Source organism: Nelumbo nucifera, chromosome 1, assembly GCF_055504915.1.
Source record: "Nelumbo nucifera cultivar China Antique chromosome 1, China Antique-T2T, whole genome shotgun sequence".
NCBI classification, from domain to species: Eukaryota; Viridiplantae; Streptophyta; class Magnoliopsida; order Proteales; family Nelumbonaceae; genus Nelumbo; species Nelumbo nucifera.
Window position 1 is genome coordinate 80793941 of NC_142649.1, and position 13219 is coordinate 80807159.

General features: G+C 38.0%; 1 pseudogene across 1 annotated transcript in view; it reads left to right on the forward strand.

Moving 5' to 3' along the window:
* The first annotated feature begins 722 nt into the window (after positions 1–722).
* Positions 723–13219, forward strand: part of LOC104588904 (RNA polymerase II C-terminal domain phosphatase-like 1) — a 50055-nt pseudogene continuing 37558 nt past the window's right edge. Inside the window, exons 1-8 of the transcript XR_016081145.1 lie at positions 723–1574; positions 2792–3268; positions 8775–9031; positions 9116–9131; positions 9231–9301; positions 9616–9718; positions 10125–10207; positions 10611–11182. The product of XR_016081145.1 is annotated as an RNA polymerase II C-terminal domain phosphatase-like 1 (transcript). The remainder of the gene's footprint in view (positions 1575–2791; positions 3269–8774; positions 9032–9115; positions 9132–9230; positions 9302–9615; positions 9719–10124; positions 10208–10610; positions 11183–13219) is intronic.

Genomic DNA, 13219 nt, shown 5'->3' on the forward strand with positions numbered 1-13219 from the left:
TTGTAGGTCTATAGTAGAAATCAAAAGTCTGCAATGGGCCTGTCCATACTTGTCCTAAAATTTTATAGGTCAATTGATGGATGATAACAGTAGGGGTAGAGGTAGTCAATTGTTAGAAATAGTATGAATAGCATTAGACAATATATACCCCTACTATTTGCAAAATTGACTACCCTTACATATTGTCTTAAAGTACCATATTATTATTATTATTATTAGGAAAAATTCTTGATCAATACTTTGTACTTTGGTTTGATTGACAATTTGACCCTCAAACTTTAAAATACGATAATTCAATACCCAAACTTTCAAAATGTAATAATTCAGTATCCGAACTTTCAAAATGTGACAATCCAATACCTATCATTAACTAACCGTTAAATGGCATTTGAAAAGTCAAAAATACCCTAAGAATGCCATCTAATTCTCTTTATCAACCATCCAAATATTGACAATAAAATGAACAGTCCCAAATTCTAGATTCTTCTAAACAATTATAATTCTTTTTGAATAGAAGGGAATAAGATTTGAGACTATTTAATTTTTTTTGTCATCATTTGAATGATCGATAAAAAGAGAATTATATGACATTTGAAGGACATTTTTAACTTTTCAAATATCATTTAATGACTGATTAACCATAAATACTGCATTATCAGATTTTAAAAGTTTAGATATTGAATTACCGCATTTTTAAAGTTTAGGTATTGGATGCAGCATTTTAAAGTTCGGGACCTTATCACTCGAGACAAGTACAGTATTGTTTAGGAATTTTCCCTTGTGATCTCTCGCTTTTTCGTTCAAGTTGGAATGTTGGACAGTTGGACTTACTAGGGATTCTAATTTTCTCTTCCATCGTCATTGAACCCCAAAATCATAGACCTCTTCGAACTTCACTCAACCAACCAATAGGTCGATTTATCAATCCTAAACCTCTCTTAGTCGTGGATCGTCTTCTTGCACCTAAAATATCAGAAGCACGAGGCAAAGAAAAACGAAAATTCAATATTCTCTTTCTGTAGTAGCTTTTAAACTGCCTATTATCGCATCATAGATCAGCGAGAAGGCAAGACAATCGAAATTCCAGATGAAATCAACTCAAATGTTAAGGATCCATGACGATTTTTCTTTCAATGGACGAGAAAATACCATATCTAGACCCCTGAAAAAACCCATGTTTCTCCTCTAATGTTGACCCAAAATATCAGATTTTACTGGACAGAAGGATCATTGAAGGGGAGTTTTTAGTCTGTTTCGTTTGATCCAAGGAGGGTTTTTGAGTTGGAAGAGGGAAATTATTTTCCTAGTTTTCTTTTAAAATGCTTAACTCAGTGATTTATCAGGGGAATTCTCTACTTGGAGAAGTGGAGATTTATCCCCAAAACCAGAAAATCGACATGACGAACAAGGAAATCAGGATCTCTCACTTCTCACTACCGAGTGAAAGGTGCCCACCACTGGCAGTCCTTCACACTATCGCCCCCTCTGGCGTTTGCCTCAAAGTGAAGTCCAAATCAGAATCGGGGGATTCGCCATTGTTTTCTTTGCACTCCTCTTGTCTCAGAGAGAACAAGGTACTGCCAAACTCAAAATGAAAAGCAACTCAACAGAAGGAAAAATCCGTGCCAAGTATGACACCTTTTTTGTACCCAAGCATTCTGAACAAAATGAACAAGGCCTCTATGAAAATAATAGCGAAACTCCAATGATTCCAGTGCATTAAGTAGTAGCTTATGTTTTGTTGTTAGTATTGTTGTTATCTGTTTTTTTTAACAATTATTTTAATTTTTCAAGATATAGTTAGAACCTTGTATGAACTGGTTGATGCTACACAGAATATTAGAAGAGATTTACCTGTCAAAAAAAAAAAACAAAAAGATCAGAAGAAGAGCTTGCTTCATAAACTTGAGGAATGATTTCAAAGCTATTTACTTCCCAGGCTTAGACTGGGTAACGTGTGTTTGAACTCTGTGGTGATTTGAAAAACAGAGTGCCGTTCATTACAGTGTTTTGGACATATTTGAGAGAATTTGTTTTTTTCTGAGGTTGTTGCCATTTTTCTTATTGATAGCATTGCATAGTTTTTGGACTTTTAGTTGAAATGGTTATTCTGGGGGAACATTTTTACTAAAGAGCTGATAAATTTTGGGATATTGTTAACTACTTATATGTCTATGCTATATTTATACTCTAAATAAATCTGAATTGAATGGGGGCATGTTTCTGCTGATATTTTGATGGCAACAAGGAATACTGACATGACACTTGAAACTTCATGAAATCCAATCTAACAAATAATTGCTACAGTTACTTATTTTTAAAAGCATGGTTCTGATAGAAATAATGTCAAAATAGTTTTCCATGTTTAACAAAATAAGCACATGGATTCGAAAGTACAAACTGCTTATATGTGTGTGTGCAGGTATTTTTAAATTTATATTCTGAACGTGTGTGGATAAAAGTTGTTAATACCCTTCTTTATTTGGCAGTTGATATACTATTTTTTTGTTGCATAATCTAACTGTGATAGTTTTGTGCGTTTGAGCGTGTCTTAAGATGATTCTTCATTTCTTCTGTAATATTATATCACCTATCTATTTGAACTATAAACATCCAGAGAGATAAATGTATTTATTGTATAATTCATCCACATCCATATATATATAAATACTGGCATGCATGCTTTGATAAATCTGCCTTTTTGGAAATATCCCTGTATGTGCTTATTTTCAACTTCTCAAAGCATTTTTTCACTTACTATGCCCTGTGTTGGTTGATTTTTGGTTTACAGACTGCAGTTATGCCACTAGGAAAGGAGGAACTCCATTTGGTAGCCATGTCATCTAGGAAGAATGATGAACAATATTTATGTTTTTGGGGTTTTAGTGTTGCACCAGGGCTTTTCAATTCTTCTCTTGTCATGCTAAATCTTAGATGTCTTGGCATGGTATTTGATCTTGATAAAACACTTATAGTTGCAAACACAATGCGATCATTTGAGGATCGAATTGATGCTTTACAGCAGAAAATAAATACAGAGGTGGATCCCCAACGCATTGCTGGCATGTTAGCAGAGGTTAAGCGCTATAAGGATGACAAGATTATTTTGAAACAATATGCAGAAAATGATCAGGTTGTTGACAATGGAAAGGTGATCAAAGTTCGATCTGAGATTGTTCCAGCTTTGTCTGACAACCATCAACCAATTGTCCGTCCACTTATAAGGTTACAGGAGAGGAACATTATTTTGACTCGCATAAATCCTGGGGTATGTATTCACCAAATCCAAATCCTTTACTTAGGTTAAATCCATAACCCAATTGGACCATGCTCTATACTTCAATCCTGAAATCATAGCTCATGCAATGATATGATTAAATGCACAAACATGGATTGACACAAGAAAGATGTACTGCATCATATGCATCTTTTAAATGACCATATATGCCTACTTATGGGACTATTATTCAGGAGGTCTCCCTTCCCCAGTTGGAGCAGATGCTTTACTTTTGGTTTCTGTTACGAAATTATAGGCTGTAAATATGTAGTATTAGCCCAATTAGGAATAGCTTGATTAGACAAGGCTGTATGATTTTCTTCCTTTTTTGTATCTGCAAGGCTGTATGATTTTCTTCCTTTTTTGTATCTGCAAGGCTGTATGATTTTCTTCCTTTTTTGTATCTGCAAGGCTGTAGGATTTTCTTCCTTTTTAGTATCTACAAGGTTGTATACATATGTACTACTTTCTTAATAGAAAGACATCAATTTCTTCTAATTCTTGTTCTATCACATGGTATCAGAGCAGGAGACACCAATTCCAGTCTGAAACTAATTTATGGTTTTCTTCCCTTTGCTGCCCAAGTGAGCAGCTTTGAATTCTTTACGTTGCCCAAGTGAGCAGCAGCTGCGATCTCTAGGTCACCCATTCCGAGTGACATCTGCATCTCACCGCCCCTACCAGTGGAAGTGGAATCCCAGATCGGCCTACCCACCTTCACCCATCTCTTCTTCACTTCGATCGCGAGAGGGCTTTCAAGTCTGCAACAGGTCGGAGAGTAACACAGCAGCCTCGGTGTTACTCCTGTGGTGTTTGTTTGCCCATCAGGAAAGTCTTTCTTCTTTGTTCTTTTTATACAATTGATATTTCGGTGCTGCCAGTTGTGGTTTCTTGCTGTTTGGGTGTTGCATCTGCTGCCGATTTTGTTTTATTGGCTTTGCTGGTTGTTAAAAGTTTATTTTCCTGTGTTTATGATAGCGGTTGAACAAAAGAACTTGGCTATGCCTAGTGTTATCCCCATTCTGTCTAAGATCACTGAATAAAAACTAAACGGAACTAATTATTTAGATTGGAGTAAGACAGTTCGTTTGTATTTATGGAGTATCTCTAAGGACAACCATCTGATTAAGGACCCTCCTACTGATGAGACCCGCACTGAATGGCTAAGGATTGACGCTCAATTGTTTTTGCAAATCCGCAATTCTATTGAGAATGAGTACGTTGGTCATGTCTCTCACTGTGAGTTTGTAAAAGAACTAATGGAATATTTGGCTTTTCTGTTCTCTGGTAAAGAAAATATTTCCCGTATTTTTTATGTTTGCAAGACATTTTATCGGGCTGAACAACAGGATCAGTCTCTTCAGACCTATTTCATGAATTTCAAGCGCACTTATGAAGAATTGAACGCCTTGTTACCTTTCAGTACTGATATCAAAGTTCAACAGACTCAACGTGAACAGATGGCTATTATGAGTTTTCTGGCTGGCCTTAATCCTCAATTTGATGGTGCTAAGTCACAGATTTTGTCTAATCCTGAGATTACCTCTTTAAAAGAGGTCTTTACTAGGGTCCTTCGTACAGATACTGGTTCCCATACCTCACCTGCACAACAACCTAGTGCACTTGTCAGTCAGAATAGTGGATCAACTGGCCGGTCTCGTTCTCAGAATAGTAGCAGAGTTTGCAGTAATAGTGGTTGGAATGCTGGAACTCAGGCCACAGGGGAGTAATTTGCTACTATTGTCATGAACCAGGACACACTAAAAGGACTTGCCAGAAATTGCTAAAGAAAAACCAGAAGTCTTCTGGGTCTCAGTCAGCTCATGTTGTAACTACGAGTGATGCTCCTCATCCATCGTCAAATCAGACCATTACAATTTCTGCAGATGAGTATGCGAAATTTACCCAGTATCAAGAGGCATTAAAGAACTCCTCTCAGTCCATCACTGCCCTTGTTGAGTCAGGTAAAACCAATACATGTCTTCTTTCTTCTTCCTCTCAGTGGGTCATTGATTCTGGTGCAACAGATCATATGACAGGTAATCCTAGTCTCTTTTCCACTTTCCAATCACACACTTTTCCTTCTTCAATCACCTTAGCAGATGGTTCTATTTCTTTTGTCCTTGGTTCTGGCACTATCAATCCCACACCAACACTTTCTTTGTCATCTGTATTGAGTTTACCAAAATTTTCTTTTAATTTGGTATCTGTTAGCAAACTCACTCGTACTCTTAACTGTTGTATCTCATTCTTTCCTGATCATTGTCTGTTTCAGGATCTTATGACGAAGAGGATTATTGGTAAATGACGAGAATCAGGAGGTCTGTACATTTTGGATACCAGGAACCTTAGACCATTTCCTGTTCCAGTACTTTATCTCCTTTTGAAGCTCATTGTCGGTTGGGGCATCCATCTTTACCTTTGTTAAAGAAGTTATCTCCTCAGTTTCATGATGTATCTTCTTTAGATTGTGAGTCTTGTCAGTTTGCAAAACATCATCGTCTATCCTCTGTTTCTCGAGTTAATAAAAGGGCTAGTCATGCTTTTGAGTTAGTACATTCAGATGTTTGGGGACCTTGTCCTATTATGTCTAAGACTGGATTTCGATATTTTGTTACCTTTGTGGATGATTTTTCTCATATGACTTGGTTTTATTTAATGAAATCTCGTTCTGAGTTGCTTTTACATTAAAACCTTTTGTGCTGAAATAAAAACCCAGTTTGATATGTCTGTACAAACATTGCAAAGTGATAATGCCAAAGAATATTTATCTGATTCCTTCCAGACTTACATGACTCATAATGGAATTCTCCATCAATCATCTTGTGTTGATACTCCATCTCAAAATGGAGTGGCTGAGAGAAAAAATAGACATCTTCTTGAAACTGCCAGGGCTCTTTTATTTCAAACACATGTTCCTAAACAGTTTTGGGCTGATGCTGTTTCTACAGCGTGTTTTTTGATTAATCACATGCCTTCCACTGTTCTAAATGATCAGATCCCTTATAAGATTCTGTTTCCTAATAAATCTGTGTTTCCTGTTGAACCTCGTATCTTTGGATGTTCTTGTTTTGTTCGTGATGTTCGTCCGCAGGTTTCCAAATTGGACCCCAAGTCATTAAAATGTGTCTTCCTGGGATACTCTCGTCTCCAAAAAGGGTACAGGTGTTTTTCTACTCTCTTGAACAGGTACTTTGTGTCAGCTGATGTTACATTCCATGAACATCTTCCTTTCTTTACTGCTCCATCTACACCTGTGTGTCCACAAGAGGATGATGATCTACTAGTGTATCATGTCACCGGTCTAGACGCTAGTGTTGTTCCAATACCCCCCCCCCCCCCCCACCTTCTCAACCAAAACTACCTATTACTCAAGTCTATTCTCGACGACCTAATCCTCCTGTGACAAGTCCGGCACCGGTCTCTTCTTCGTCATCAGATCCAATGCCTAGTGATATTGATCTACCTATTGCTCTTCGGAAAGGTAAATGCCAATGTACTTATCCAATTTCCTCTTATGTTACCTATGATCGTTTGTCCTCTACTTCTTGTTCGTTTGTTGCCTCTCTTGATTCTGTAGGGATTCCCAAAACTGTTCACCAGGCTTTATCCCATCCTAGGTCGCGTGATGCCATGCTTGAGGAAGTGAATGCCTTGACTGAGAATGGTACTTGGGATCTGGTCGATTTACCTGTTGGTAAGAAAGCGGTTGGATGCAAGTGGGTCTTTGCAGTCAAATTTAATTCTGATGGATCAGTGGCTCGCCTAAAGGCTCGCCTGGTGGCCAAAGGCTATGCACAGACATATGGAGTGGACTATTCTGATACTTTCTCCCCTGTGGCAAAATTGACTTCAATTTGATTATTTATTTCTCTGGCAGTTACATATGATTGGCCACTTTACCAGCTTGATATTAAAAATGCTTTCCTGCATGGAGTTCTTCAGGAGGAGGTTTATATGGAGCAACCACCTGGGTTTGTTGCTCAGGGGGAGTCTGGGAAAGTTTGTCGTCTTCGAAAATCGCTGTATGGACTAAAACAGAGTCCTCGAGCTTGGTTTGGAAAATTCAGTCAGGCAGTAGAGAGGTTTGGGATGAGGAAGTGCAAATCTGACCATACTGCTTTCTATAAGCAGTCCACATTTGGCATCATTCTACTTGTTGTATATGTAGACGATATTGTTATCACTGGAAGTGACATGAAGGGAATCTCATCCTTGAAATCCTTCTTGCAGAGCCAATTCAATACTAAAGATTTGGGGCACTTAAAATACTTCTTGGGGATTGAGGTGGCAAGGAGTAAAAGAGGCATTTTCCTGTCTCAGAAGAAGTATGTTTTGGACCTGTTAACAGAAACTGGGAAACTGGGAGTCAAACCATGCAGTACTCCAATGCTTCCTAACCAGCAACTCACAAAGGATGGAGATGCTTTTGATGATCCTGAATGATATAGAAGATTAGTTGGAAAGTTGAACTATCTCACAGTGACTCGTCCAGACATTGCTTACTCAGTTAGTATTGTAAGTCAATTTATGTTCTCTCCTACAGTGCATCATTGGGCAACCTTAGAACAAATCTTGTGTTACTTGAAAGGAGCTCTTGGACGGGGGATACTGTATCGGAATCATGGTCACAGTAACATTGAGTGTTTTTCTGATGCGGACTGGGCAAGTTCCAAGATTGATCGAAGGTCCACTATTGGCTATTGTGTTTTCGTTGGTGGTAATCTGGTTTCGTGGAAGAGTAAGAAGCAAAATGTGGTGTCGCGATCTAGTGCAGAATCTGAGTATAGAGCAATGGCACAAGCTTCGTGTGAGGTTATGTGGGTTTCTCAACTCTTAACTGAGGTCGGTCTTAAAGTCTTAGTTCCAGCGAAGCTATGGTGCGATAATCAAGCTGCGATTCATATTGCTTCGAATCCAGTTTTTCATGAACGAACTAAACATATCGAGATAGACTGTCATTTTGTTCGTGAGAAAATTCAACAAAACTTGATCTCTACAGCATATGTGAAGACTGGAGAGCAATTAGGAGATATCTTTACAAAAGCTCTTAATGGAGCTCGGATTTCTTATATTTGTAACAAGCTGGGCATGATTGACATCTATGCTCCATCTTGAGGGGGAGTGTTACGAAATTATAGGCTGTAAATATGTAGTATTAGCCCAATTAGGAATAGCTTGATTATACAAGGCCGTATGATTTTCTTCCTTTTTTGTATCTGCAAGGCTGTAGGATTTTCTTCATTTTTTGTATCTGCAAGGCTGTAGGATTTTCTTCCTTTTTTGTATCTGCAAGGCTGTAGGATTTTCTTCCTTTTTAGTATCTATAAGGTTGTATATATATGTACTACTTTCTCAATAGAAAGACATCAATTTCTTCTAATTCTTGTTCTATCACAGTTTCCAAGTATTCACATTAGGGATGATGAGAATGAGGGATATATGCACTGTCCAGTTGAAGCATTTCATCCATAATAAAACATTTGCTACCTTGCAGATTCGTGATACAAGTGTTCTCGTGAGGCTTAGACCTGCATGGGAGGATCTCCGGAGCTACCTAACTGCAAGAGGTCACAAGCGATTTGAGGTTTATGTATGCACAATGTCTGAGAGGGATTATGCTCTAGAAATGTGGGGGCTCCTTGATCCAGATTCAAATTTGATCAATACAAAAGAACTACTGGATCACATAGTGTGTGTCAAATCTGGTATGTTCATTTCACAATCACATATTATTTTCTACAGAGGTGAGAGGTGAAAGATGGTTAAAGATATAGCTTGTGATCTGGTCTCTTTCCTCAGTATTGAAGTTATTTTTTTGTCTCACATTTTGTTTAGTCACAAGTATGCATCAGTCATTTTATACTGCGATTCTCCAATAGCATATTTTTTTTTTTTAATATTCACTCTGAGCACGAACAAGTTCTCCATATCATTATTCTCTTCCTTGCAGGCAAACAATACTATCCCAATTCTTTGTGTTGCAAGAAATGTTGCTTGCAATGTTAGAGGTGGATTTTTCAAGTAAGGCTACAGACATCCCAAATAAAGTCTACCTGTTAAGAATTTGCTTATTTGGATCACTCAACTCCACTTAACAAGGCCTTTATCCCAATTACATGGGGTTGGCTAAACAAAGTCCTTTTTCTCCATTCCCAAGGGCATATCTTCTTTTGCAACACATCACTTCTGGGTTGTTGATAAGAAAATTGCATCTTTGGAGCATTTTTAGTTCTATGTTAGGTGGTAACAGTACTTTATAAGTTCTGGATTTACTTGGATGTGGGCTTGTGGCATTTTTGCCATGACAAAACCTTGGTCAATTTTGTTTTTGAAAGGGAGTTTGATGAAGGACTTCTACAACGGATTCCTGACATTTTCTATGAAGATGATATGGCAGATTTTCCTTCTCCTGATGCGAGCAACTATTTAATTTCAGAGGTAAACCATGATAAGGTTTGGGCTTTCTACTCATTATTATCTATGGAATAAACAAGATCTGGATGGTTCTAACTTCAATGTGACCACTAACATCTTAGCAAAACTTGCAGCTTTTCTTGCTGGTGGTGTGACCTGCCACCTGATGGTCCCACATAGTAGATGTCTTCTATAAGTGTTGATTTGAATTGGTGGTTGAACCATCAATTGCATTTCATTATACTGTATGAGGACTGATAGATTAGGAAAGGCCTTTCCTTGTATATTTATGGTGCATTTTGTGTTCAACCTTTAACTGTTGCCCCTACATGTGCACCAAATATAGCTCCTGGTGATCTGCTAGAATTGAATTTTAGGTTTCTCCTTCACCTATTTTGCATTTAACATCCTTAACTGAATTGCTGTTCAGGATGATACTTCTGCTTCAAATGGAACAGAGATCCACTGTGTTTTGAGGGCATGACTGACACTGAGGTTGAAAGGAGATCAAAGGTTGTATTACTGCTGCCTTTTCAACCTGCTCTCTCTCTCTCTCTCTCTCTCCACATACACACACAAGCACACACCTTTCTTTGGAGAAGATTTAGAGGGACAGATATCTCAGTCCTGGATAGCCAAAACAAGGATAAGAGGTCCTTGCTTGGCTTTTCAGGATTTTATGGGTAGTGGGATGATGTAGGTATATCCTTGGAAAGTCATATCTTTTAACTTAATTGTACTTATGCATTTATTTTGAACGAATCTATTTTTAAATAACCTTTTCCTTCATACATGCTATGGTGTCTCACTCACCACTCAACCGTCCTGCATTTCAATTGAAGAAAGATCTGCAACCACGTGTTGTTAAAATCTAATGGCAGTTTAAAAATATAACTTTGAAATATACTTGTTTCAGGATGCAGTTCCAGCTTCTTCTGTAGTAAGTACTCTGGAACCAATGTTACCTCTTCTCCAGCATGCAGTTAAATCTTCATCGAGTTCAGTTTCACTTCCAACTTCTCAAGGGCTAGTTATGCCTTTTATAAATAATCTGTTTCCTGATGTTGCATCATTGACTAAACCATTGGTTCAAGTAGGCTCTCTGGAACTTAGCTTGCAAAATTCTCCAGCAAGAGAAGAGGGTGAGGTCCTCGAATCAGAATTAGATCCTGATACAAGGAGGCGGCTTCTTATATTGCAACAAGGGCAAGACACAAGAGAGCAAATCTCAAGTGAACCTCCATTTCCAGTAAGGCCTCGTCTACAAGTTTCAGTCCCAGTAGTCCACTCATGTGGAAGTTGGTTTCCATCAGAGGAAGAGATGAGCCCAAGACAACTAAATCGCACAATGCCCAAAAAATTCCCATTGGATTCCTTGCAATTCCTTTTTATAAGCACCAGCCTCATCATCTGCCCTTCTTTCAGAGAGTAGAGAGTCCTATTCCCTCTGATAGATCTCTTAATGAAAATCAAAGATTGACTAAAGAGGTAAATAGTGATGGTTTCACCTTGTAATCTTGAGATTGATTTCTGAGAGTAAAGAGAAACTTGTTGATGAAGCATAATAATTACAAAATCTCTTGATCTGTAGGCACATCAAGTAGATGACCAAATGAGGATAAACCATTCACTGTCAGAAATATAATTGTATGTGTAAATGATGCCTATATTTGGAAAATTTGCAGTCCAAATTTGTAAATTTGTTGTAGAAATCTGAGGTTATCTTGAATCATAAAAAAATTGTGCATGGCTGTATTTCTTGGGTTAAATCACAAATTCAAGAGTGTGAGAATGGTGCAAAGCAACCTGTTGATAAAAATTTCAGTCTGTCATATTTTCGTTTTGGATGACACTTGAAATTTAGAGAGCTCAAAAGAAGCACCAGTTTTTTTTTTTTTGGTCAATAACAAAACAGATTGCATTCAATTAAGAGAAGAACTCCCTAAAAAAGGTTGGGTAGTAAGCAAGAGGAACAAGGCTATCATTGACTTCATCATTAAGTTAAAGAGAGAAAACTTTACACATACAATCCCGACCCAGGTATTCCCCATTCAATACTCTCCCTTGTTGCCCCTGTTTTGCCAAGGCATCAGCCAAGATATTAGCAGGACTAGGCATCCACTTGAATGAGCTATTCAAAATATTGCCACTCCTTGCACCTGTCTGACCAAAGGCCTATAAGCCCAAGGAATTTTTCTTCACGTCGCATCCATGATGTCACTATTAGACAGCTCTCTTTACTACTCTATTCATCCATCCTTGCATGCAGACCAGATTTAGGCCTTTATAGAATTGTTTTGCTCAACTGGGCTTGAAAATCTAAGGCAAATATGGTTGTTGCTATCTCTCAGTGCTCCTGCAAATATGGCAGTAAACACAACTGACTTCTTTCCAAATTTTTTTCCTGTTTTTAGAAACAAAAAAAAATGTAGCTTTTAGAAGCTGAACTGTTTTTGTCGCAACATGCTGAAATTGGTATTGATAACTGTGCAAAACTGGGGAGTTACCTGCTGGTTATAAAACACATTTTTTGATTTTTCTGTTCAGAAGAGTCTCTTTTCATTGTTTAAAATAGTGGTTCCTTTTTTTTCAAAAGCACCACACTAAGACCTGAAAGCTTAAGTGCTATAGCTGAAGCAGTAGAAGACCAAGAGATGCTGTGAATGTCGAACTGAACTAACCCAGTCGACAGTACTATTATTTATATTAAAGTACAGTACAATGTTACATGAAATGACTGGGATGCCCTTGATTAGTGATGGAACACCTAGACAACTTAAAACACTAAATAGACTTAGGCCCATTAACACAGGCCCAATACATAACAACTTAAACTCAAATACAGGCTAATAAGAACTCTTATCAGCCGAACCATCAATACATACAAAACCCTCAACCTAACACTTCCCCTCAAGCTAAGCATGGATGTCAATCATGTTTAGCTTGCCAAGAAGGTCCATGAACTTTGCTGCAGCCAACCTTTTAGTCAATACATCTGCAATTTGCATCTCAGATGGAGTATAAGGAATGCAGAGTTCTCCCGAGACTATTCTCTCTCTAACAAAATGTCGATCAATCTCAATATGTTTTGTCCTGTCATGTTGCACAGGGTTATTTGCAATGTTGATGGCAGCCTTGTTGTCACAATACAGTCTGAGAGGACCCTTAGCTTTAATGCCAAACTCATTAAGGAGGGTCCTGAGCCATAGGAGTTCAGCAACCCCGTGAGCCATAGCTCGATATTCTGCTTCCGCACTTGATCTAGCAACTACATTCTACTTCTTACTGCGCCATGTGACCAGGTTCATCTTGAAGTTGATTTTCTGTTTCCAACAGAACCAGCTCAATTTGCATCAGTAAAAGCTTCAATTTCAATTCTATTGTTTTTTTTGAATAGAATTCCCTTCCCTGGGCAGGTCTTCAAGTACCTGAGAATCCTTTCAACTGCTTTCATATGAGGGACCTTTGGAGAGTGCATGAATTGACTGACAACATGTACAACATAAGCAATATTTGGCCGAGTAA